Source organism: Heteronotia binoei, chromosome 10 (genome assembly GCF_032191835.1).
Source record: "Heteronotia binoei isolate CCM8104 ecotype False Entrance Well chromosome 10, APGP_CSIRO_Hbin_v1, whole genome shotgun sequence".
In the NCBI taxonomy this organism is placed as follows: Eukaryota; Metazoa; Chordata; class Lepidosauria; order Squamata; family Gekkonidae; genus Heteronotia; species Heteronotia binoei.
This window is the reverse complement of record NC_083232.1, coordinates 91,327,902-91,352,134: the sequence shown is the minus strand read 5'-3', so window position 1 is coordinate 91,352,134 and position 24,233 is coordinate 91,327,902. Positions and strand designations below refer to the sequence as shown.

The window sequence follows — 24,233 nt, the reverse complement described above, 5'->3', positions numbered from 1 at the left end:
CAAAGCAGCGGGGCGGCCTTCGAGGCCAGCCCAACTGGAGGCGGCGGCGGCGGCATCCAAGCGCCTCTGCCAGGGAAGGAGGGGAGCGGCCGGGGAGGAAGGCGGGGAGGGCCGAGGCGGCGCTGCAGAAGGAATCCTGGCCGGCCTGCCTGCCTGCCTCCCCGCAGAGCGCGCACAGAGCTGCCCACGATCGCCTCGGCCATGACGGCGTCTCTAGGTAGGAAGCGGCTTCTCTCCCCTCCCCTCTTCCTCGCCCTCGGTTTCCCCGGAGGAGCGGGAGCGCCAAAGGGGGAGGGCAGGGGGCTTTTTACGCAGCTCCTGGCGCGCATGGGCTGAGGCCCTGGCTGGGGCCAGCCGGCAAACTCGAGCCTTGATTGGGGGGGGGGGGGCAAACCAGCAGCTGTAGGCAGTTAAAAAAACTTTTAAGAACTTCCCCCCCCTTGTGTATAGAAGAGGAGTGGCCAGACTGGCTCGGGAGCCGCATGTGGCTCTTTCACGCAGGTTGTGTGGCTCTTGAAACCCCCACCGGAGGGACGGTGGCTCAGTGGTAGAGCATCTGCTTGGGAAGCAGAAGGTCCCAGGTTCAATCCCCGGCATCTCCAAAAAAGGGTCCTGGCAAATAGGTGTGAAAAACCTCCGCTTGAGACCCTGGAGAGCCGCTGCCAGTCTGAGAAGACAATACTTACTTTGATGGACCAAGGGTCTGATTCAGTAGAAGGCAGCTTCATATGTTCACCGCCCCATCTGCTGCAGCTTGGAGAATGCATTAGAAGTTGCTTGCTTTCTTCCTCTCCTTCCCTTCCCCATCTATTCGCCTTCCGTCCATCCATCCATCTTGAGGGTCTCAAGCATCTGATGTTCGTGTCTAGTGGCTCTCAGACATCTGACGTTTATTCTATGTGGGTTTTACATTCAGCAAGTTAGGCCATCCCTGGTAGAGAACGACGACTTCAGTGGCACCAAAGTTTAATTCAGGGTATCAGCATATAGGATGGCTATAATTCTGGTTCAGTGCATGCATGCACACCAAAGCTGATATCCAGAAGTAAACCTTGCCGGTCTTCAACGTACCACTTGACTCAGACTCAGAGACTTGCAGGCAACAGCTGCAAACAGGTTGGGCTGGGGCTAAAAGGCATAGCATGGCTTGGAGGAAATGAAGGATTTGGGGACTCTTCTCTCAGTCTTGCCCTGTCAAACGAAGCAGGGGTTGAGGGGCGCCTTAAAAATGTGCAGGTTCTTTGGGGTGGGAAATTCTAGCTAAAGCTTTCTTTGACCACAGAGCCTACTTGGCCAGACACATGTTATCTTAGAAACAGGGGTGGACAAACTTGTTTTTAATGCAAGAGCCACATAAAGTCAGATGTTTGAGAGCCACAAGACATGAATGGCGGATATCTGAAAGCTGGAGGGAGGGAGGCAAATAGATGAGGGAGAGAGAGGTGGAAAGAAAGCAGCTTTAACTTTAAATGCATTTTCCAAGCCGCTAGCTGGCTTTACTTGGAGAAGTGATTTAAAGAGGCACATGTTTTCTCCAAGCTTGCTGACAGGGCAGTGGGGGCTTCAAGAGCCACACAATATGTGCAAAAGAGCCACACGTGACTCCCGAGCCGCAGTTTGGCCACCCCGTCTTAAAAGTAAGCGCCCTGCCTCCAGAACTTAGCAGGGCTTTTCTGCCAAAGAGTGTTGGCTATTTCGGCTAGGAAGTTGGCAGCTGTTTCCCACTTGGTTGAAATGGCTTGCAGAGTTTTAGCTTGTTTCTCTTGAGTATTGCTGCTAACATGAAATGCTGGTGCAGTGCATTATGTAAACAGCTGTGAGAGTTTTCAAAAAGTGGATGGTTGGAATGCCACTGAGTTTCCGGCTCTCTGTGCTTCGGGGCAGCCAAATAATTTCAGAAATGTGTTTTGAACGCAAAGGGGTTTTGCCAGCATGGCAAGGAGTTGCTCTCCAGGTCTCCTGAAATGACATTTGCAAATGAGAAATGGGCAGGAGCTGCCGGGAGACGAAGACTAGACAGTGTTCTAAAAGTAGTAGATAGATCCAAAGCGGGCAGCCGTGTTGGTCTGAACTCTGAAGCAGTTGAACAAAGCAGGAGTCAAGTGGCACCTTTAAGACCAACCAATTTTTATTTAGAACGTCAGCTTTCGTGTGCTCTTAACCACACTTCATCAGACGAGGAATCCAGCACAGTGAGCAGAGCCATACAGAGCCGGTAGGCAGTGGCCCAGAATGCAACATGGTACAGATTCAAGAACCAACGACAGTGAAGTAAAATTATCTGGTAGGCAGTGGTTTAGAATGTATAACGGTACAATGACAGAATAGTAAATTGTTAAAAATTAACGAAAATTTGCTAATTTTACTGTTCTGTCATTGTACCATTTTACATTCTAAACCACTGCCTACCAGATAATTTTCCTTCACTGTCGTTGGTTCTTAAATCTGTACCATGTTGCATTCTGCGCCACTGCCTACCAGCTCTGGATGGCTTTGCTCACTGTGCTGGATTCCTCGTCTGATGAAGTGTGCTGAAGAGCGCACGAAAGCTGACGTTCTGAATAAACATTGGTTGGTCTTAAAGGTGCCACTTGACTCCTGCTTTGTCTGAAAGTATTAGGGAAGTGGGTTAAACAAAAATAGTCTCTGACAATCCTATCCTGTTTATTCTTTCTTGGGAGTGTTGAGGTCAGTTGAATCCCACGAGATTCGCTTGCGAGTAAATAGATACTCCTTTAGGAAAACTGAAATCTTGTTGGTCACCTTTGGGAAAGGCGAGTTTCAGGAAATGCAGCCCATGCTAGCCTGATCTCCTAGTATCGCAGAATCTATGGAGTTAGTACTTGGATGGGAGATCTTTAAGGAAGCCCAGGGTTACTACCGAGAGGCAGGTAATAGCAAACTACCCTTGAATGTCTCTTCCCTTGAAAATCCCTTGAGAGGCCGCCAGAAGAAGATGATATTGGATTTATATCCCGCCTCCACTCCGAAGAGTCTCAGAGCGGCTCACAATCTCCTTTACCTTCCTCCCCCACAACAGACACCCTGTGAGGTAGATGAAGATATTGGATTTATATCCCGCCCTCCACTCTGAAGAGTCTCAGAGCGGCTCACAATCTCCTTTACCTTTCTCCCCCACAACAGACACCCTGTGAGGTGGGTGGGGCTGAGAGGGCTCTCCCAGCAGCTGCCCTTTCAAGGACAGCCTCTGCCAGAGCTATGGCTGACCCAAGGCCATGCCAGCAGGTGCAAGTGGAGGAGTGGGGAATCAAACCCGGTTCTCCCAGATAAGAGTCTGCACACTTAACCACTACACCAAACTGCACACTTAACCACTACACCAAATTAGCTGCAGCTTGAGGGGTACCCTTTCCCCAAGAAATTCAGGCAGGTGGAATTTACCCAGAATGGCTCTATGCTGGCGCTATTTGCTCTTTTCTACTGGTATAACAAGAACAAAGTATGTCGAGGTAGTTCTTTTCAAGTGCATTTTCCTTTTAAGAACCTGCACTCAAATCTACTGAGTGCCCTGGAGGTAGTATACCTTTCGTGACTGCAATGCCTTCAGATCTCAGAGATCCAAACTTCCAGTGGTGTTTGTGGTTAAGTGTGTGGACTCTAGTCTGAGAGAACCAGGTTTGATTCCCCGCCCCTCCACCTGCGGCTGCTGGAATGGCCTTGGGTCAGCCACAGCTCTCGCAGAGTTGTCCTTGAAAGGGCAGCTTCTGGGAGAGCCCTCTCAGCCCCATTCACCTCACAGGGTGCCCGTTGTGGGGGGAGAAGATATGGGAGATTGTAAGCCGCTTTGAGTCTCTGATGCAGAGAGAAGAGCAGGTTATAAATCTGCAGTCTTCTTCTCTGGAATGGAGCTGCTGTGGGAGTGTTGGAACGCAATCCTATGAGGAACGATGCCAGTTTAGAACAGTTGATTTCCAACTGGGGAAGCTATGCATAGGATTGTACTGTTAAACTCCCTCTTAATGCACAACTGTTTTTTTTCTCTCCATCTCCTTTAAAGCAGTGTCTCAAAGTGTTTATCTGTGGCTGGATTCTCCCTCTTGGCACTATCAGAAGGTGCATTGGTGACAAGCAGATGTTCACTGTTCTCTGTTCTCTGATAGCTCCCTCCACCTTTCCTGTCCTTCCGCCCTTTTCTTCCTTTCGATAAAATCATTCCCTGTAGTTGTGTTAGCAACAAAATAATGACTGAGTTTATAAAGGAGGGAAGGACTCCAGACATTGAAGGCCTGGTGCACAAATAGATCTAGGTAGGCAGCCTGAAGCAATAGAACGAAGTTGGATGTAACGCTTTTAGAACACGAAAGCTTACATTTTCAGTAAAGCTTTGTCGATCTTAACGGTGCTACTGGACTCCAGCTTTGGTGTACAAATAGACGCTGTTGGGAATAATTTTGCTACCACCAAGTTCGAACTTTCCCCGTGAAGAAAAGTTAAAGCTCTTGGGGCTCTTTAGCTTGGAGAAATGTCGACTGAGGGATGGCATGATAGAGGTTTACAAGATTATGCATGGGATGGAGAAGGCAGAGAAAGATGTCCTTTTCTCCCTTTCTCACAATACAAGAACTCTTGGGCATTCGATGAAATTGCTGAGCAGTCAGGTTAGAATGGATAAAAGGAAGTCTTTCACCCCAAGGGTGATTAACACATGGAATTCACTGCCACGGGAGGTGGTGGTGGCTACAAGCATAAACAGCTTCAAGAGGGGATTGGATAAACATATGGAGCAGAGGTCCATCAGTGGCTATTAGCCACAGCATATTGTTAGAACTGTCTGGGGCAAGTGATGCTCTGTATTCTTGGTTCTTGTGGGTGGAAACATTGGGAGGGCTTCTAGTGTTCTGGCCTCACTGGTTGACCTCCTGATGGCACCTGGGGGAGTGGCAGGGTTTGGCCACTGTGTGACACAGAGTGTTGGACTGGATGGGCCACTGGCCTGATCCAACAGGGCTTCTCTTATGTTCTCCTGTGACACAGAGTGTTGGACTGGATGGGCCATTGGCTTGATCCAACATGGCTTCTCTCATGTTCTTATGTGAAACAGAGTGTTGGACTGGATGGGCCATTGGCCTGATCCAAGAGGGCTTCTCTTATGTTCTTATGTGACACAGAGTGTTGGACTGGAGGGGCCATTGGCCTGATCCAACATGGCTTCTCTTATGTTCTCCTGTGACATAGAGTGTTGGAGTAGATGGGCCATTGGCCTGATCCAAGAGGGCTTCTCTTATGTTCTTACATGACACAGAGTGTTGGACTGGATGGGCCATTGGCCTGATCCAACATGGCTTCTTTTCTGTTCTTATGAAACCTCATAAGCATATTTTTAAGCGGTGGTCCCCAACCTTTTTGGCACCAGGGACCGGTTTTGCTCAAGACCATTTTTCCAGGGACTGGAGGGAGGGCGATGATTTCTGGATGATACAGTTGTGCACTTTATTTTGGTATGGTGATTAAGTGTGTGTTATCTGGGAGAACCGGATTGGATTCCCCACTCTTCCACTTGCAGGCGCTGGAATGGCCGTGGGTCAGCCTTGAAAGGGCAGCTTCTGGGAGAGCTCTCTCAGACCCACCCACCTCGGGGGTTTCTGTTGTGGAGGAGGAAGATAAAGGAGATTTTAAGCCACTCTGAGATTCGGAGTGGAGGGCAGGATGTAAATCCAATGTCATTGTCGTCGTCTTATTACTACTACATTGTAATATATAATGAAATAATTATACAACTCACGGCCGGTAGCTAATAGGACATGGACTTGTACCGGTCCACGGACCGAAGGCTGAGGACCCCTGTTTTTTAAGTATACAACCCAGAGAATCCTAATTTTACAAGGGACTGCTTCTCACTGGGAGTTAGCCACAGCTCCGTGGGTAGAGCATCAGCTTGAAATGCAGAAAGTCCCAGGTAAGGGGATCAGGTAGGAGTTGATGTGAAAGACCTCAGCCTGAGACCCTGGAGAGCTGCTGCCAGTCAGAGTAGACAATGACGCCCTTGATGGACTGGTGGTCGTCTTCAGTATTAGGCAGTTTCATGTGCTCACTGAGAAGGTCAAACTCTGTCCAGGACGTACCACTTCAGACTGCTGGCAGCAGCCGGCATGATTTAAGGAAGGTGGATTCTGTCCGGGCCTAACCATCCACCCGACTTGTTGGTTTTCTGCATGGTGGAGCTGCCCATGGTGCCCCCTTCCACTTGGCAAATGAAGCGGTGCGGCCAGGGCTTTTATTTATAGCTGGAACTCCTTTGCATAATAGGCCACACACCCCCTGATGTAGCCAGTCCTCCAAGAGCTGACAGTAGGTCCTGGAATACAAGCCCTGTAAGCTCTTGGAGGATTGGCTACATCAGGGGGGTATGGCCTAATATGCAAAGGAGTTCCTGCTACAAAAAAAAGCCCCGGGGTGCGGCCTTGGCACAGGGTTACTCCTCATTCAGAACCAGGTCAGGGTTTCCCAGAGCCGGCGGCGAGTTGAATTTGGCGATCAAAGAAACGAGAGGACGATTCTTCTCCCAAAGCCTTCTGATTGCTGTCGGTAACAGATTTCTCTCTTTTGAAAAAAAGTAAAAAAGCGTAGCAATATGGCGTTCAGGGCACGCAGAAGGAGGACTCTGCTCAACCCGTAATTAACATGGAATTCACTGCCGCAGGATATTGCGAAGGCTGTTTAAAAAAGGGTTGATCGGTCTTGCAGTTTAGCAACAGCTCGTAAACTTTAATAACTAAACAGAACCTGTGAGTTAAGGGGCAGTATAGCCTGAACCCCGGGCAGTGGTTGTCTTTCTAGACTTTCTGGAAGACTAGTGTTACCAGGCTGGGAAATCCCTGGTGATTTTGGGGGTGAAGCTTGAGGAGGGTGAGGTTTGGAGAGAGAAGCGACCTCTGCTGGGTATAATGCCATAGAGCAGGGGTGTCAAACATGCAGTCCAGGGGCTGAATCAGGCCCCCGGAGGGCTTCTATCAGGCCCGCGAGCAACTGGCTGTCATCTGCTTCCTTTTCACTATATCTCGCTCCCTTCTGCATAACAGTTTGCTTTGCCAGGCTCACTCAATTGCACAGGAGCTGCAGAGCAAAGCCTCTGTTTTCTCCTTTGGCTGAGGCGCCTCTCTTGGGGAGGAAGGGGGGAGGCAGAACTTGCTTTACCAGCCTCTCTCAATTGCACAGCAAAGCTACTGAGCCAAGGCTATCTTCTTTCTGTTGGCTGAGACTCTATTCCCTCCCCCCAGTCCCCTGGTGAAGGAAGGAAAGAGCCAGAGCTGCTATATATATATAATTGTGTTTGTCTATATCCTTTATATCTCTGCTACCGAATCTTAAACAGGCACACACACGGCCAGGCCTGACATGGCTCGGCCCAACCCGACATGGCCTGGCCCTACAAGGTTTCATTTATGTCAGATCCAGCCCTCATAACAAATGAGTTCGACGCCCCTGCCATAGAGTCTACCTTCCAAAGCTCCAAGTATCTCCAGGGGAAACTACCTCTGTTGCTTGGAGACTGGTCGTAATCCCAGGAGATCTCCAGCTGCTACCTGGAGGTTGGTGGTGCGGGAGCCTGTGGTTTGTCCCTCTTGGGAACAGGATACCGGACCGGGTGAATCCTTGATCGGACGCAGGAGGATCGTGCCAATATTTTTCACAACTAACTTTTGAATGCTTGGTTGTGTTGAATAATTGCTGACGTTTCCATAGAAGCCAAATTCCGTCAGGAAAGAAGTTGACATTTGGAGACTCAAAGAGTTCAGTGAGATTCTTTGATAAGAGGCTCGCGGGTAGCATATTGTTGATAATTCATCTGTTTTTATTTAATTCTAGACTCTTGTCAAATGGAATGTGTCTCAACTCTGTGCAAAGCAGACTTCACCTGCTTGTTGTTCTAGTGCAGGGGTGTCAAATGTGTGACCCAGGGGCCGAATTAAGCCCCCAGAGGCTTCCTATCAGGCCCTCCGAGCAACTGGCTGTCATCTGCTTCCTTCTCTCTCTTTCTTCCTTCCTTCTGCATCACAGCTTGCTCTGCAAGGCTTGCTCAATCGCTCAGGAGCTACAGAGCAAAACTTCTATTTTCTCCATTGGCTGAGGTTCCTCAGAGAGGAAGAGAAGGAGGGCGAGCTTGCTTTGCCTGGCTCTCTCAGTCGCACAGCAGAGCTACTGAGCCAAGCCTCTCTTCCTTCTATTGGCTGAGGCTCCTCCCCCTCCCGTTCCTCTGGGGAAGGAAGGAAAGAGCCAGAGCTTCCTCTGCACAGTTCCCTTGACCCCATGGGAGAAATACAGAGAAAGCACAATTAAGACCAACAGGTGCTAATGTATTAATCAGGTTTTATTTTAAAATCTTTAATTGCATTTGTGTCCTTCATAAAATGTATATCTCCGCTAACTGGCATTGCATATTATGCCACACACGGCCCAGCCAGACAGGGTCTCATTTACGTCAGATCCGGCCGTCATAACGAATGAGTTTGACACCCCTGTTTTAGTGTGTAGATTGTGGACTGGGAGATGTCTGGAGGGCCTTCTCTTAATTCCCCCCTCCCTCTTGAGTGATGGTTGCCGTACTGTGGTTGCGTGTGGTATGTTGTGGAGGAGTGAGCAGGGAAGAAACGTGCTCTGGGGAAAGTTGACTGGAATAAATGGCTTTAAGGAGTTTGTTTGTCTTGCTGCGATCGTCTGACATGGCTGCCCCGCTGGAATTATGTTGGGGGGGGGTGTCTGTCAACAGGGCACATTCCTAGGACCTGCCCACGACATGCTAAGACCCGCTCCCCGAGGTCAGCCTCCCTAAAGAACAAAGCAGTGGACAAGTGGCACCTTTAAGACCAACGTGAGTTTTCAGAATGGAAGCTTTCGTATGCTCCTAAGCAGACTTCATCCGACGTATGGGAATGTCTGACGAAGTCTGCTTAAGAGCATACGGAAGCTTCCGTTCTGAACAAAACTGAGCTGGTCTTCAAGGTGCACTTGTCTACTGCTTTGTTCTGTTGCTTCAGACCAAGACGGCTGCCTACTGGGATCTCCCTAAAGAGGAAGAAAAATAACAAAGATTCGAAAGGTGGGATTCATTTGAAATCGATCAGGCTGCAGGTTGTGGAACTGAACTGTCGTATGTATTGTTGTGCATGCTGTATCCGAAGGATGGAATCCAGAGCCCTCTGAAGGGACTCTCGCACAGGTATAAGGTTGCAAATGTTCACGTAAATGGTGTAGTACATAACGTTTTGTTGTGATTGAACTAGCCTTGCTCACAGTGCGATGCACGTTGGGTATTCTAGAGCCTGGGAAATGGCCTTATCCCCGCCCACCCCCAGTACATTCCAAGTGTAGAGGTATATAGGGGAGGGACGGTGGCTCAGTGGTAGAGCATCTGCTCCGTAAGCAGAAGGTCCCAGGTTCAATCCCCGGCTTCTCCAACTAAAAAGAGTCCAGGCAAATAGGTGTGAAAAACCTCAGCTTGAGACCCTGGAGAGCCGCTGCCAGTCTGAGTAGACAATACTGACTTTGATGGACCGAGGGTCTGATTCAGTATAAGGCAGCTTCATGTGTTCATGTCTGTTCCTCTCCCCACCACCACCACCCCAAAACCTGGGAACTGTTGCGCCTCTGAACTCACAGTGTGTCTCTTGTGTGTGTGGTGGGGGGAAGGTAAAGGAGATTGTGACCACTCTGAGACTTTGTGATTCAGAGTATACGGTGGGATATAAATCCAATATCTCATCTCCCCACTCCCCCCCCCCCCAAGCTTTCTCCCACACTCCACCCTTTAAACTTTGATTGTTTCACTGGCTCTCTGTTCTCACCAGTATGCACTTGGTCATCCAATAAAATGTCTTCCCGCCCCCCTCACACACCCCCATAATTTGACACATGACACAACAAGTGTTCCCTCTAAGCGGAGTTAGTGTGAGCTAGTTTGGTGTAGTGGTTAAGTGAGCTAGTTTGGTCTAGTTTGGTGTAGCTATTTTGGAGAGCCAGTTTGGTGTAGTGGTTAAGTGTGCGGACTCTTATCTGGGAGAACCGGGTTTGATTCCCCACTCCTCCACTTGCACCTGCTGGCATGGCCTTGGGTCAGCCATAGCTCTGGCAGAGGTTGTCCTTGAAAGGGCAGCTGCTGTGAGAGCCCTCTCAGCCCCACCCACCTCACAGGGTGTCTGTTGTGGGGGAGGAAGGGAAAGGAGATTGTGAGCCGCTCTGAGACTCTTCGGAGTGGAGGGCGGGATATAAATCCAATATCATCTTCTTCTTCAGCCTCCAGCTCACACATTTTTGTCTTAGTTCACAACAAATGGCCCCAGAGCACACTAATTCATGCAGCAGCTCACAACTTGAATGCCAGTAGCTCACAAAGTAGAATTTCTGCTCGCAAGACTCTGCAGCTTAGAGGGAACATTGGACATAACAACCCTGTAATCCATTGTTTTATTGGGGGGGGGGCGGGGTAGGGACTCCAGTTGATAGTGGCTCTACCAGTTCCTTTATAGTCCCTTCTTTTGTGGGCACCAAACTCCACAGTCTCAGTGGAGAATCGATGGACATTCTGGGAAGGTGCTCCTTTGGTGAAACAGGAGCTCTCCCTGCAATTAGTTCTTAATCTTCCTTTTGATAAGTAACAGCAGCTGGTATTTTGAAAGCCCAGAAGGAAATAGGTTCTCAAGAGCCCAGATGATTCTGATGCTAATTTCTTGTTTCAATGGAGAAGGCTGGGTAGAGCCTTTGTTCTCTTGGGCCAAGGCTTCTGTAGCAGTCTTGAGCGCTCAGGGTTGAAAGCCACAGGAAATGGATGAGGGGGAAGTTACTTTGAAAATCTGTCCTGGAGAGGTCTGAGGGCATTTAAGGCAAAAAGAGATTTAAGGGTGGAAGGAGCGTCTCTCCATTGTCTTTTCTACAGCTGTATTCCAAGAGGCTGTTTCTCATTAGGAACGGTGACCCTCAAAAAAGGGTACCTTTCTGCTCTAACAGGCCATTTGAGCTATATAATGAGGGTTATAACGCAGATATAGCAGCCCCGGGGTGCAGAGTGGTAAAGCTGCAGTACTGCAGTCTGAGCTTTCTGCTCATGACCTGAGTTCGATCCCGGTGGAAGCTGGGTTCAGGTAGCAGGTTCAAGGTTCACTCAACCTTCCATCCTTCCGAGGTCAGTAAAACGAGGACCCAGCTTGCTGGGGGAAAAGTGTAGATGACTGGGGCAGGCGATGGCAAACCACCCCATGAAAATGTCGTGGTGCGACGTCATCCCAGAGTCGGAAGCGACTGGTGCTTTACTGTTTTATAACGCAGATGTCCTAATTTTCAGAAGCGGGCTGCAATTCAGTTTTTCTGTTGAGCTTGAGCAAGAGGGAAAGAACCTGAAAATCTCACATGAGCAACCAGCCACTGAGACATCCAAATCCAGACATGATAGCTTCACACACGCTTCGGCATTAGCTAAGGATGATTCCGATATGTCTTGAGAATGGGACACACACAAATACACGGGAAGCTGCTTTGTACTGAGTCAAACCATCAGTTCATCAAGGTCAATGAAGTCTACTCAGTCCGCCAGCGGGTCTCCAGGGTCTCGGGCAGAGGTCTTTCACATCACCTACATCCTAGTGCTTTTAACTCAAGACAGTGTGCGATTGCAATGAAAAAGGCCAATGCCATGCTGGGAATTATTAGGAAGGGAATTGAAAACAAATCAGCCAGTATCATAATGCCCCTGTATAAATCGATGGTGCGGTCTTATTTGGAATACTGTGTGCAGTTCTGGTCACCGCACCTCAAAAAGGATATTATAGCATTGGAAAAAGTGCAGAAAAGGGCAACTAGAATGATGAAAGGGTTGGAACGCTTTCCCTATGAAGAAAGGTTAAAATGCTTGGGGCTCTTTAGCTTGGAGAAACGTCGACTGCAGGGGGACATGATAGAGGTTTACAAGATTATGCATGGGATGGAGAAAGTAGAGAAAAGTCCCTTTCTCCCTTTCTCACAATACAAGAACTCATGGGCATTCGATGAAATTGCTGAGCAGTCTGGTTAGAATGGATAAAAGGAAGTACTTCTTCACCCAAAGGGTGATTAACATGTGGAATTCACTGCCACAGGAGGTGGTGGCAGCTACAAGCATAGCCAGCTTCAAGAGGGGGTTAGATAAAAATATGGAGCAGAGGTCCATCAGTGGCTATTAGCCACTGTGTGTGTATATATATTTTTGGCCACTGTGTGACACAGTGTTGGACTGGATGGGCCATTGACATGATCCAACATGGCTTCTCTTATGTTCTTATGTGACACAGAGTGTTGGACTGGATGGGCCATTGGCCTGATCCAACATGGCTTCTCTTATGTTCTTATGTGACACAGAGTGTTGGACTGGATGGGCCATTGGCCTGATCCAACATGGCTTCTCTTATGTTCTTATGTGACACAGTGTTGGACTGGATGGGCCATTGGCCTGATCCAACAGGGCTTCTCTTATGTGACACAGAGTGTTGGACTGGATGGGCCATTGGCCTGATCCAAAATGGCTTCTCTTAGGTTCTTATGTGACACAGTGTTGGACTGGATGGGCCATTGGCCTGATCCAACAGGGCTTCTCTTATGTGACACAGAGTGTTGGACTGGATGGGCCATTGGCCTGATCCAACATGGCTTCTCTTATGTTCTTATGTGACACAGTGTTGGACTGGATGGGCCATTGGCCTGATCCAGCATGGCTTCTCTTCTGTGACACAGTGTTGGACTGGATGGCTGATCCAACATGGCTTCTCTTATGTTCTTACGCCGGGGATTGAACCTGGGACATCTTGCATGTCCCTCCCCGAATGCAATAGCCCTCCCAATGAAGAGGGGGGGAAAATAATTTTCCTGCTCCAGAGAAGATGGCAAACATAGTTTGTGACTATGGTTCTTAGAGCATCTTCTACTGGTTTTTCCATTCAGCAATCATAACTTGGCCACAACCAGAGAGAAGTGGGGCTAAGATGGCTACATTGAATTTTCTCCACCTCTAGAACAAAGTTATAGTCCAGTGGCACCTTCAAGACCAACACATTTTTTATTCAGGGTGCAAGGTTTCATGTACACACACACTTCGTCAGTTAAATAAAAAAATGTTGGTCTTAAAGGTGCCATTGGACTCCATCATTCTGTCCTATTGCTTCAGACCAACCCAGCTACCCGCCTGGATTTTTCTCCGCCTCTGTTCCCAGTAGCAGGCACTGCTCTGAATGTGAGCATTACTATGGATGGGTAGCGGGTGACTGAGCCCTTCCCTGATGTTGCGGGTTTACTGCTCACTCTTGTCCTTTGGTGTAGTGGTTTAGTGCGCGGACTCTTATCTGGGAGAACCGGGTTTGATTCCCCACTCCTCCACTTGCAGCTGCTGGAATGGCCTTGGGTCAGCCATGGCTTTCGCAAGAGTTGTCCTTGAAAAAGGGCAGCTTCTGGGAGAGCTCTCTCAGTCCCACCCAACTCACAGGGTGTCTGTTGTGGGGGAGGAAGATACAGGAGATTGTAAGCCGCTCTGAGCCTCTATTCAGAGAGAAGGGCGGGGTATAAATCTGCCCCCACCTCACAGGGTGTCTGTTGTGGGGGGAGAAGGTATAGGAGATTGTAAGCCGCTCTGAGTCTCTGATTCAGAGAGAAGGGCGGGGTATAAATCTGCCCCCACCTCACAGGGTGTCTGTTGTGGGGGGAGAAGATATAGGAGATTGTAAGCCGCTCTGAGTCTCTGATTCAGAGAGAAGGGTGGGGTATAAATCTGCCCCCACCTCACAGGGTGTCTGTTGTGGGGGGAGAAGGTATAGGAGATTGTAAGCCGCTCTGAGTCTCTGATTCAGAGAGAAGGGCGGGGTATAAATCTGCAGTCGTCGTCTTCTCCCCAATGGATGGATAAATCCAATATTTTCTTCTTCTTTCTCTGCTGCCGGCAGGAATTTCAGTCTGGGATGGAAAGCGGTCTGTGATTTAAATAAGGAGTTCTTCTGAAGTCCCCTCTGCCAGCTGTGTGCTCATAAAACTGTCTCCTGGTAGTTTACATCAAAGATCTCTGGTTCTGGCTTTGCTGTCCCGGCATTATGTTGCAGGGTGAAAAGTGGGGGTGGGGGGAGGGAATGCAGCTATTTTTCAGCAAAATCTAATTCAGGATAAACTACGCAGAAAAGAAAGCTCGTATTCACCGACGAACCGGTTCAGATGTTTCCATCTGGCCAAGCGCTTTAAATGGCCCGAGACAGGGTCCTACGCAAAACTACGGCTCGAATCCAGATGGCATAAATGCATGTCAGCGCTTTGGCAACGGAGCGGTAGAATTCCGGCTCATGAAACGACGTCTGTCTGGCGTTGTCACCCAATCTGCCGCTGCTGCTCCTTGGGTATTGTACAGGTTGGGGAGAAGGAAAGAGGGACGAGAATAAAAGGGGTTCATGCAGGAGAACTTCATGATGGCCACAGTATCTCATGTCCTTGTGAATAGGAAGGCGTGTCTCCCCTTTTAAAAAGAGCTAACCTCCCCCCTTCCCCTTCAGCGTTTTAGCTGCTCTCAGCTCATTTCCATTCACTTTGCAGTGTAATTGTGGCAGTGCTGAGATGTGGAAAGGTTGCTAAGGAACTGTCCGGTTTCACACAGCATCGGCCTCTGCCAATTCCTGCTTTCAGCGACCGTCCCTCCATAAAGGAATTCAGTACCCGGAGGGAGAATACTTTTCTCCCTTGATCTGGTAGTGGTGTCACTTCAGCCGGCCTTCTTTTATAAATCTTGTGCTCCTCTTCCTACTTTGAGTAGAGTCATCCCAAACGCCGTCACATCATCTAGGACGGGGGTGTCGATCTCATTTGTTATGAGGACCGGATCTGACATAAATGAGACATTGTGAGGCCAGGCCATGCGTGTCCCTGTTTAGCAGAGAGATAAATTTTATAAAGAACACAGACAAACACAAATATACATTTATTAAAAACTTAAAACGTCCTTAAAACTTTAGCACTCGTTGGTTTTAGATGCTTTCTTTGTATTTCTCCCATGGGATCCAGGGACCCGGGCAAAGGAAGCTCTGGCTTTTTCCTTCCTTCCCCAGGGGACGGGGGGAAGGAGCCTCAGCCAATAGAAGAGAGGTTTGGCTCAGTAGCTCTGCTGTGCAATTGAGAAAGCCTGTCAAAGCAAGCCATTCCTCCCCCCCTTCCTCCCCAAGGGAGGAGCCTCAGCCAATGGAGAAAATAGAGGTTTTGCTCTGTAGCTCCTGTGCAGCTGAGCAAGCCTCGCAAAACAAGCTGTGATGCAGAAGGAAGCAAGATATAAGGAGAAGGGAGCAGATGGCAGCCAGTTTCTCGGGGGCCTGATAGGAGCCCTCCGGGGGCCTGATTTGGCCCCCAAACTGCTTGTTTGTCCCCCCTGATCTAGAGGGGCCCGTCTACAGCATCGACTTGCACCGTGCAGAAGCGCTGCTCTGTTGGGAACACATGTGAAGGCGGCTTAAAAGAGAGCTGCTGCAGGAAGGAACAGGTGCTCCCTGGATTTATAGCCGAGCATGGGAATGCGGAGAGACTCCAGTCTGGTACAGATGTTGGTGCCCTTGGTTACAAAGGGGTCAATAGCTGCGTCTGAGTGGGGCCACTAAAGCGGACAATGGAGAACACAGTCGCAGCACTCAGTGGGCTTGTTCTTCATTGAATGGCAGACAAAGAGCGGCTTTCAGAAGACGTGCCTCAATTTCTATACGAATTGTCAGGGCACTGGATAGGTGAACAAAGGCACACTGCAGATAGGCTTTGCGAGGCTGATTCTCCCTGGTTCGCTCACTTTTGCTTACATTTTTTTCCTGAATGGCCCTCTCAGCTAAGACTCCATTTCACCCAGTATATATCTGTATAGATAGCTGTGTGTGTGTAAAGGTAGTCCCCTGTGCAAGCACCAGTCGTATCTGACTCTGGGGTGACGTTGTTTTCACAGCAGACTTTTCACGGGGTGGTTTGCCATTGCCTTTCGCAGTCATCTACACTTTCCCCCCCAGCAAGCTGGGTACTCATTTCACTAACCTCGGAAGGATGGAAGGCTGAGTTAACCTGGAGCCGGCTGCCTGAACCCAGCTTCCGCCAGGATTGAAGTCAGATTGTGAGCAGAGCTTAGGACTGCAGTACTGCAGCTTTACCACTATGTGTGTGTGTGTGTGTGTATATATAAATAAATATATTGGTGGTGAAAGAGAGAAAGAGAAAGAAAGAGAGAGAGAGAGAGAGAGAGAAAGAGCGAGAGAGAGAGAAAGAAAGAGCGAGAAAGAAAGAAAGAAAGAAAGAAAGAAAGAAAGTTAGTTATTGGTGATAGTAAAATACTAAAGAAAAACAAAGAAGGAAAAAGAAACTTAACCCAAAAACTGGAGGAAGAAACCTAAAAGGTTAATATGCAATTAAAGGGCCGAACATTAAAAACAAAGTGTAAAAAAATCATAAATCAACATACATGTATTTATTGTAGAAAGCTAAAACCATTTAAGGGCCCATCATAAGCCTCTATGCTATGTACAATCATAAAACCTCAATGGGAACCCACTCAGCTTGACCTGACGCGTTTCGACCTAGATTGGTCTTCTTCAGAGGTCAGAAAGGGAAGTACACATATTGGCTCATAATACAGAACAGAATAAAACAACAGAACAATGCTGGACCACAAGGAAATTTAGTGAAGTGACAAAGGCTTAGAGATATTCTTGAGGCCTCTTGTTCTATAGCCTTATGTCTTAAGGGCATACCCTATGGCATTCGGTGTTTTTTTGTATGCCACGTGGTCCAGAATTGATCGAGTAAAGTCAGAGCCTATGTGCCAAGCACATTGTTCTATTGTTTTATTCTGTTCTGTATTATGAGTCAGTATGTATACTTACCTTCCTGACCTGAAGAAGACCTGAAGAAGTCTAGGTTGAAACACGTCAGGTCAAGTTGAGTGGGTTCCCATTGAGGTTTTATGATTTTACATAGGATAGAGGCTTATGATGCGCTCTTAAATGGTTTTAGCTTTCTACAATAAATACATGTATGTTGATTTATGATTTTTTTGACTGTTGTAATAAGTGTAGTAACAGGGCTCTTTGTACCAGGAACTCCTTTGCATATTAGGCCACATACCCTTGTAGCCAATCCTCCAAGAGCTTACAAAAGGCCCTATAAGTAGAGCCCCGTAAGCTCCAGGAGGATTGGCTACATCAGGGGTGTGTGGCCTAATATGCAAAGGAGTTCCTGCCACAAAAAAAGCCCTGGTAGTATGTATGAAAGAAAGGGTTTGCATGTTCCGTATGGATAAGAACATTTCACCTTCACCCATCAGAGGCATCTCTTAGCGACATCCAAGGCTCACAAGGTGGAATCTATGGTTTGGTGGTGGAAAATGCCACCCGTTCGTAGATGACTTATGGTGGCCCTCTAGGGTTTTCAAGGCAAGAGATGTTCAGAGATGGTTGCTCATCACCTGTCTCTGTGTTGCCACCTTGGGTATTTCTTGGTGCTTTACCATCCAGGCATTCACCAGGGCTGATCCTGCATAGCTTCTGAGATCAGGCCAGCCTGGGCAAAGCTAGCCAGGCCCCGTGGTATGGTTTACCATCTCCAAAAGAGTCATAAGAACATAACAGAAGCAGTGTTCCCTGTCCGCTGAGTTAGCATGAGCTAGCTCACAGGTTTTTAGCCTCCAGCTCACGCATTTTTGACTTAGCTCAGGAAGGATGAGCCCAGAGCACACTAATTTGCGCAGTCGCTCACCACTTTAATGCCAGTTGCTCACAAAGTAGACGTTTTGCTCACAAGACTCTGCAGCTTAGAGGGAACATTGAAGAGAAGCCATGCTGGATCAGGCCAGCGGCCCATTCAGTCCAACACTCTGTGTCACACAGTGGCAAAAAAAAAACCCAGGCACCATCAGGAGGTCCACGAGCGAGGCCAGGACACCAGAAGCCCTCTCACTGCTGCCCCCCCCCCCAAGCACCAAGAATACAGAGCATCACTTGCCCCAGACAGAGAGTTCCATCTGTACCTTGTGGCTAATAGCCACTGATGGACCTCTGCTCCAGATGTTGATCCAATCCCCTCTTGAAGCTGGCTATGCTTGCAGCCACCGTTCCCCATATAGTTCGTTTCCCCCTACATAAGCAAGAGGCACCCATTCACTCTAGGATGCTCCTGGGGTTGCAGATACGTTGTATGCCTATTAGCTATAGATATTGAGCACTGTGCCCAACCTGGGTTTGGGGCAGCACATCATAGTAGTGTGTGACAGAATGTTAAATGTGTTGAGAGCGATGATATAGACTACGCTTGACTTGAAGAATTAATAAGGGTAGCCCTGACTTTGATAGCCCAAGTAAGGCCAGTTTCATCATATCTTGGAAGCTGTGCTGGGTTGACTCTGGACTTGGATGAGAAACCGCCTTAGAATACCAGCAGTCGGGTGGGCAGGGGCAGGCTTTATTCAGCCACCTTCCTGAATATCCTCCTTGCCCCCAGTAGGGGGCAGGCACCAGAGGTCACCACAACTTCCAGGAGCAAACACGCAAACGGACACATCTGAAAAGAAAAGAATAAGGGCTAGCTTGACGTGAGCCCCGTGGCGCAGAGTGGTAAAGCTGCAGTACTGCAGTCTGAGCTCTCTGCTCACAACCTGAGTTCGATCCCGGCGGAAGCCGAGTTTTAGGTAGCCGACTCAAAGGTTGACTCAGCCTTCCATCCTTCCGAGATCGGTCAAAGGAGGACCCAGCTTGCAGGGGGGAAAGTGTAGAGGACTGGGGAAGGCAATGGCAAACCACCCCGTAAAAAGTCTGCCGTGAAAACGTCGTGATGCGACGTCACCCCAGAGTCGGAAATGGCTGGTGTTTGCACAGGGATGACTACCATTATTCCCTCTAAGTTGAGTTAGCGTGAGCTAGCTCACAGATTTTTAGCCTCCAGCTCACACATTTTTGTCTTCGCTCAGGAAGGATGATGACCCCAGAGCACACTAACAGATGCAGTAGTTCACAAATTTAATGCCAGTAGTTCACAAAGTAGAATTTTTGCTCACAAGATTCTGCCACTTAGTGGGAACATTGGTGACTACCTTTTTTTTACTTGTAGCTTGATGTAGTGCTTAAAAGTTGAAAACGTTGTGAAAGCGATGTCACCCCAGAGTCGAAAACGACTGGTGCTTGCGCAGGGGACTACCTTGACCTTTTTTACTGCTTAAAAGTGTGGGGCTAGGATCTGGGGCATCCCAGCTCAAGTCCCCACTCTGGCACGGAAGCTGGCTGGGTGATCTTGCCCGGCCCCCTCTCAGCTTTAACCAGCTGTATGGACCTAAAGAACCTCTTGTTGAGGGTGAAAGAGGAGAGCACAAAAGTAGGTTTGAAACTCAGCATCAAAAAAACTAAGATCGTGGCATCCGGCCCCATCACACCTTGGCAAATAGAAGGGGAAGACGCGGAAGTAGTGACAGACTTCACATTTCTGGGGTCCAAGATCACTGCAGATGGCGACTGTAGCCATTAAATTAAAAGACGTTTGCTCCTTGGGAGAACAGCTATGGCAAACCTGGGCAGTATAATAAAAAGTAGAGACATCACCCTGACAACAAAAGTCTGTATAGTCAAAGCGATGGTATTCCCAGTAGTAATGTATGACTGTGAGAGCTGGACCATAAGGAAGGCCAAGCGCAGAAGAAGAGATGCTTTTGAGCTGTGGTGCTGGAGAAGAATCTTGAGAGACTGCAAGAAGATCAAATCAGTCAGTCCTAAGGGAAATCAACCCCAACTGTTCCCTGGAAGATCAGATGCTGAAGCTGGAGCTCAAATACTTTGGCCACCCAATGAGAAGGGAGCACTCCCTGGAGAAGATCCTGATGCTTGGAAAGACAAAAGAAGAAGGGGGATGGCAAAAGATGAGATGGCTGGACAGCGTTACTGAAGTAACAAACACAAATTTGAGCAGACTTCGGAGAATGGTGGAAGACAGGAGGGCCTGGCGTGACTTTGTCCATAGGGTCGCAAAGAGTCGGACTCGACTGTGGGACCGAACAACAACCAATGGATTTGTTTTGAGGAGGAAAGGAAGATTGATGTACAGTGCCCTGAGATCCTAGGAGGAAGAGTGGAGTAAGGAGGGTAATAAATAAGTAAATAGTAACATATTGGTGAGAGACAGTTTCTGGATCTGGCAAGAGGCAATTTCCATTGAAAGCAAGGTATCTGGCAACTCCGCAGAGTTACACGATAGAATGCCATTTGCACCTGAAACTCTTCAAATATGTATTTCAAAGGGGATTAGCGGATGGGTTCAGTTCAACTGTCACTTCCCAGTGGGTCTTAAGGAGAGCTTTCTTTTAAATCTTTAGCCTGCAGGTGAGATTGAAAGGCATCCCTCAACCACATTTGACCTTTGTTTTACAAGTTTGGTTTTGGAGTGTGGCTTCTGCTCTTGTCTCTTAGACTGCATCCACATATTATAGCTATGTTTTATTTATTCCTTTTGTTTTATTTTCTGTATTTTCTCACTGAGATGCAGAGGTTTACACAGCGTAAGTCAACGCAGACAGTGGGATGAGACATTTAATAAGCAGTGTATCGGGATTAAAGGTAAAGGCAGTCCCCTGTGCAAGCACCAGTCGTTTCCGACTCTGGGGTGACTTCACCTCACAACATTTGCACGGCAGATTTTTTACGGGGTGGTTTGCCATTGCCTTCCCCAGTCATCTACATTTCCCCCCTGCACGCTGGGTACTCCTTTTACCGATCTCGGAAGGATGGAAGGCTGAGTAAACCTCGAGCCGGCTACCTGAACCTGGCTTCCACCGGGATCGAACTCAGGTCGTGAGCAGAGGGCTCGGACTGCAGTATTGCAGCTTTGCCACTCTGCACCGTGGGGCTGCTCTATCCACATATTATAGCTATATTTTATTTATTACTTTGGTTTTATTTTCTATATTTGTAGTCCACCTTTCCCACTGAGACACAGAGGTTTACAACAGCCTAAGTCAACGCAGTCAGTAGGATGAGACATTTAATGAGCAGTGCATTGGGACTAGGGTTACAGCAATCTGGGCAGTCATAGCCTATTAGACGTTACAGAATATAGATAAAATGCAAGGGGGAAATGTTATCGCATCAGTTGAAAACGTTTCGTAGAGCAGGTAATACAACCAGTATGCAGCAGTACAGTCCACGCGGTCTCTTTCCCTCTCCTTTCTGAACCATTCTGTTAGAGCTACGATCCTACCGTTACAGAAACATCTTCCTGAATAATTCTGACCGATTCCTCGCTAGCTGTTGCCTCGTGCCTGAGCTTCTGCTTTCCCCGGCTCAAGAGATTGTTTCCCCACCAGTTGCTTCGCCGGCACATTTTTGATCCACAGCTTACTCGAGTTTCCCTGGCAACTTCCTGCTCTTGTTTTTTTATACAGTTCCGGAAGCCGCAGGGGGAACTTGGAGGGAGCTGCAAATCAAAATGCTCCTCTGCAGCAACTGATGGGGAATTGTCCACTTGAGCTGCGGGAAAACAGAAGCCCCGGGGTGTAGCAACTGCTACTGAGGAATCAGTCTCTGTTTTACACTGTGGGTGGAATGAGAGAAGCAGGGCTTTCTTTTGAGCAGGAATGCAGTTCTGGCTGGCTGGGTGTCAGGAGGTGTGGCCTCATATGCAAATGACTTCCTGCTGGGCTTTTTCTACCAAAAAAGCCCTGTGCAAAACAATGGTGATGTCCGGGGGTGTGGCCCAATATACAGATGAGTTCCTCTTGGGCTTTTGTGGTAGAAGCATGCGATCTGCACCACAATGGTCAGTTTGACTTGACCATACCAGAAAATCCAGAAAATTATTGCTAATAGCCAACTGCATGCAGGGGGTGGGGTTTTGCGCATGTGTGTGTGGGGGGAGGGGGTGTTGTTTGTTTGATTATCTGGGAAATATGCACGCCTCCCCACTAACACAATAAAGCAAAACCACTTGCAATTAAAAAAGCACACAAATAATGCCATTAAAATGAATTGTGGTGATCAAATAAATAAATGAAAGCAAGTCAATGAAAACATAGAGGAGGGCATGCTCCAGGTGGGACCAGGGGATGGCAACTCATCTCCAGACTTTAGAGATCTACCCTGGAGAAAAAGGATGCTTTGAGCATAAGAGAAGCCATGTTGGATCAGGCCAGCGGCCCATCCAGTCCAACACTCTGTGTCACAGAAGAACATAAGAGAAGCCATCTTGGATCAGGCCAATGGCCCATCCAGTCCAACACTCTGTGTCACAGAAGAACATAAGAGAAGCCATGTTGGATCAGGCCAATGGCCCATCCAGTCCAACACTCTGTGTCACATAAGAACATAAGAGAAGCCATGTTGGATCAGGCCAGTGGCCCATCCAGTCCAACACTCTGTGTCACAGAAGAACATAAGAGAAGCCATCTTGGATCAGGCCAATGGCCCATCCAGTCCAACACTCTGTGTCACAGAAGAACATAAGAGAAGCCATCTTGGATCAGGCCAATGGCCCATCCAGTCCAACACTCTGTGTCACATAAGAACATAAGAGAAGCCATGTTGGATCAGGCCAGTGGCCCATCCAGTCCAACACTCTGTTGCACAGTGGCCAAAAAACCCAGGTGCCATCAGGAGGTCCACCAGTGGGGCCAGGACACTAGAAGCCCTCCCACTTTTGCCCCCCCCCAAGCACCAAGAGGAGGGTGGAGGGTGGACTCCATAGTGTTGTATCTCACTGAGGTCCCTGTCCTCCCCAGGCTCCGTCCCTAAATCTCCAGGAGTTTCCACCTGGGTCTGGCAACCCTATCCCTATCCTGTCAAGTCTGATGTTTCAATAACGAGTCCTTGTTGATAAAGTAGCAAGTTTATTGTAACATATTGCAAGACTGGTCGACAGAGATTGAGAGAACTGGCGCGCATATACAAAGGGCAAACATTTAAGGTGCAGATCGGAGGAATTCCTACGGGGGGGCCGCCTAAACGAGCACATTCACACATCGTTGTTACTTTATCGTTCTCAGGCCTGGCTGGCCTTGGGCACTTCCTTGGTACCCATTATCTCTGAGAAGGCACAGTAATCTTTTTCTCATAGCTAGTTGCAAAGCTTGGCTACATGACAAAGGGAAGGAGGGGGGAAGGAGAGGTTGAGCTAGCAGCACTTGAATACAGTATGGCTTTTACCCAGGAGTCATTTCCTGAACCAAAGTTTGAAAATATATGCTAGTAACATATAACTCAGACTTGACATACTGCCCCCCCTAAGCCCCCTCCACAGCGAGGAGAGGGGTCCTAGCCTGGAGCGGATGTTCCAGGGGTTCGGTAGTGGTGAGGCAGCGGTCCGCCAGGGTGGAGAGGAGCTGCGAGGGGAGAGGATGCCAGCTGGACGGCCCCGGATCTCGCCGGATCAAGCTGCAATGAAACACAGGGTGGATTTTACCCAGGGCAGGTGGCAAGTCCAGTTCCACAGTCACGGCATTGATCACTCTTTTCACTTTGAAGGGCCCCAGGAACTTGTAAGCTAGCTTCTTAGAGGGCTGGGTTAAAGGGAAGTTTTTAGTTGACACAAATACCGAATCCCCAACTTTAAACTCTCCCGCCGGGACATGGGATTTGTCATACTGCTTTTTGTAGGACTCCTTGGCGGCCTCCAGATTCTCTTTAATGATTGGCCAACTGTTGCTCGGCCCCTTCCACCACTGCTCGAAGGAGGTGGGCGTATCTGTTATCCCCCCTTGCAACAGCGGAAGCGGCTTCCCCTCGTAGCCAAACACTGTGAAGAAGGGGGAGGCTTTGGTGGAACTCTGCATGGTGTTATTGTAGCAGTATTCAGCGAAGGGGAGTAATTCTACCCAGTCTGATTGTCTTTGATTAACAAAGCACCTTAAGTATTGTTCAAGCACCCCGTTAACCCTCTCTGTCTGTCCGTCCGTCTGTGGGTGGTAGGCGGAGCTCAACCCCTGTTCCATTCCTACTAATTTACAGAACTCCCGCCAGAAGGTGGCAACGAACTGCGGCCCGCGGTCACTAATGACCTTATCGGGGAATGAGTGTAGTTTTATCACGTGATCGAAGAATAGGGCCGCCAGTTTCTTCGCGGTGGGCAGTTGTGCGCAGGGGATGAAGTGCGCTTGCTTAGAAAAAGTGTCCACCACCACCAGAATGACCGTCTTTCCCCGCGAGGGGGGGAGCTCCACTATGAAGTCCATGGACACTATTGACCATGGCCGCTTGGCGGTTTCAAGTGGTTGCAGCAAGCCCAGCGGT

The 24,233-nt window shown here is 48.6% G+C and overlaps 1 protein-coding gene and 1 non-coding gene across 2 annotated transcripts in view; both read left to right on the top strand.

Annotated features, from left to right (window-relative positions):
* TNS3 (tensin 3) overlaps positions 1–24,233 on the top strand; it is a 298,608-nt gene that overhangs the window by 231,232 nt on the left and 43,143 nt on the right. The gene's annotated exons all lie outside the window — the stretch shown is intronic.
* TRNAT-CGU (transfer RNA threonine (anticodon CGU)) lies at positions 9,342–9,416 on the top strand. Its single transcript has one exon. It is a non-coding gene; the product is annotated as a tRNA-Thr (tRNA).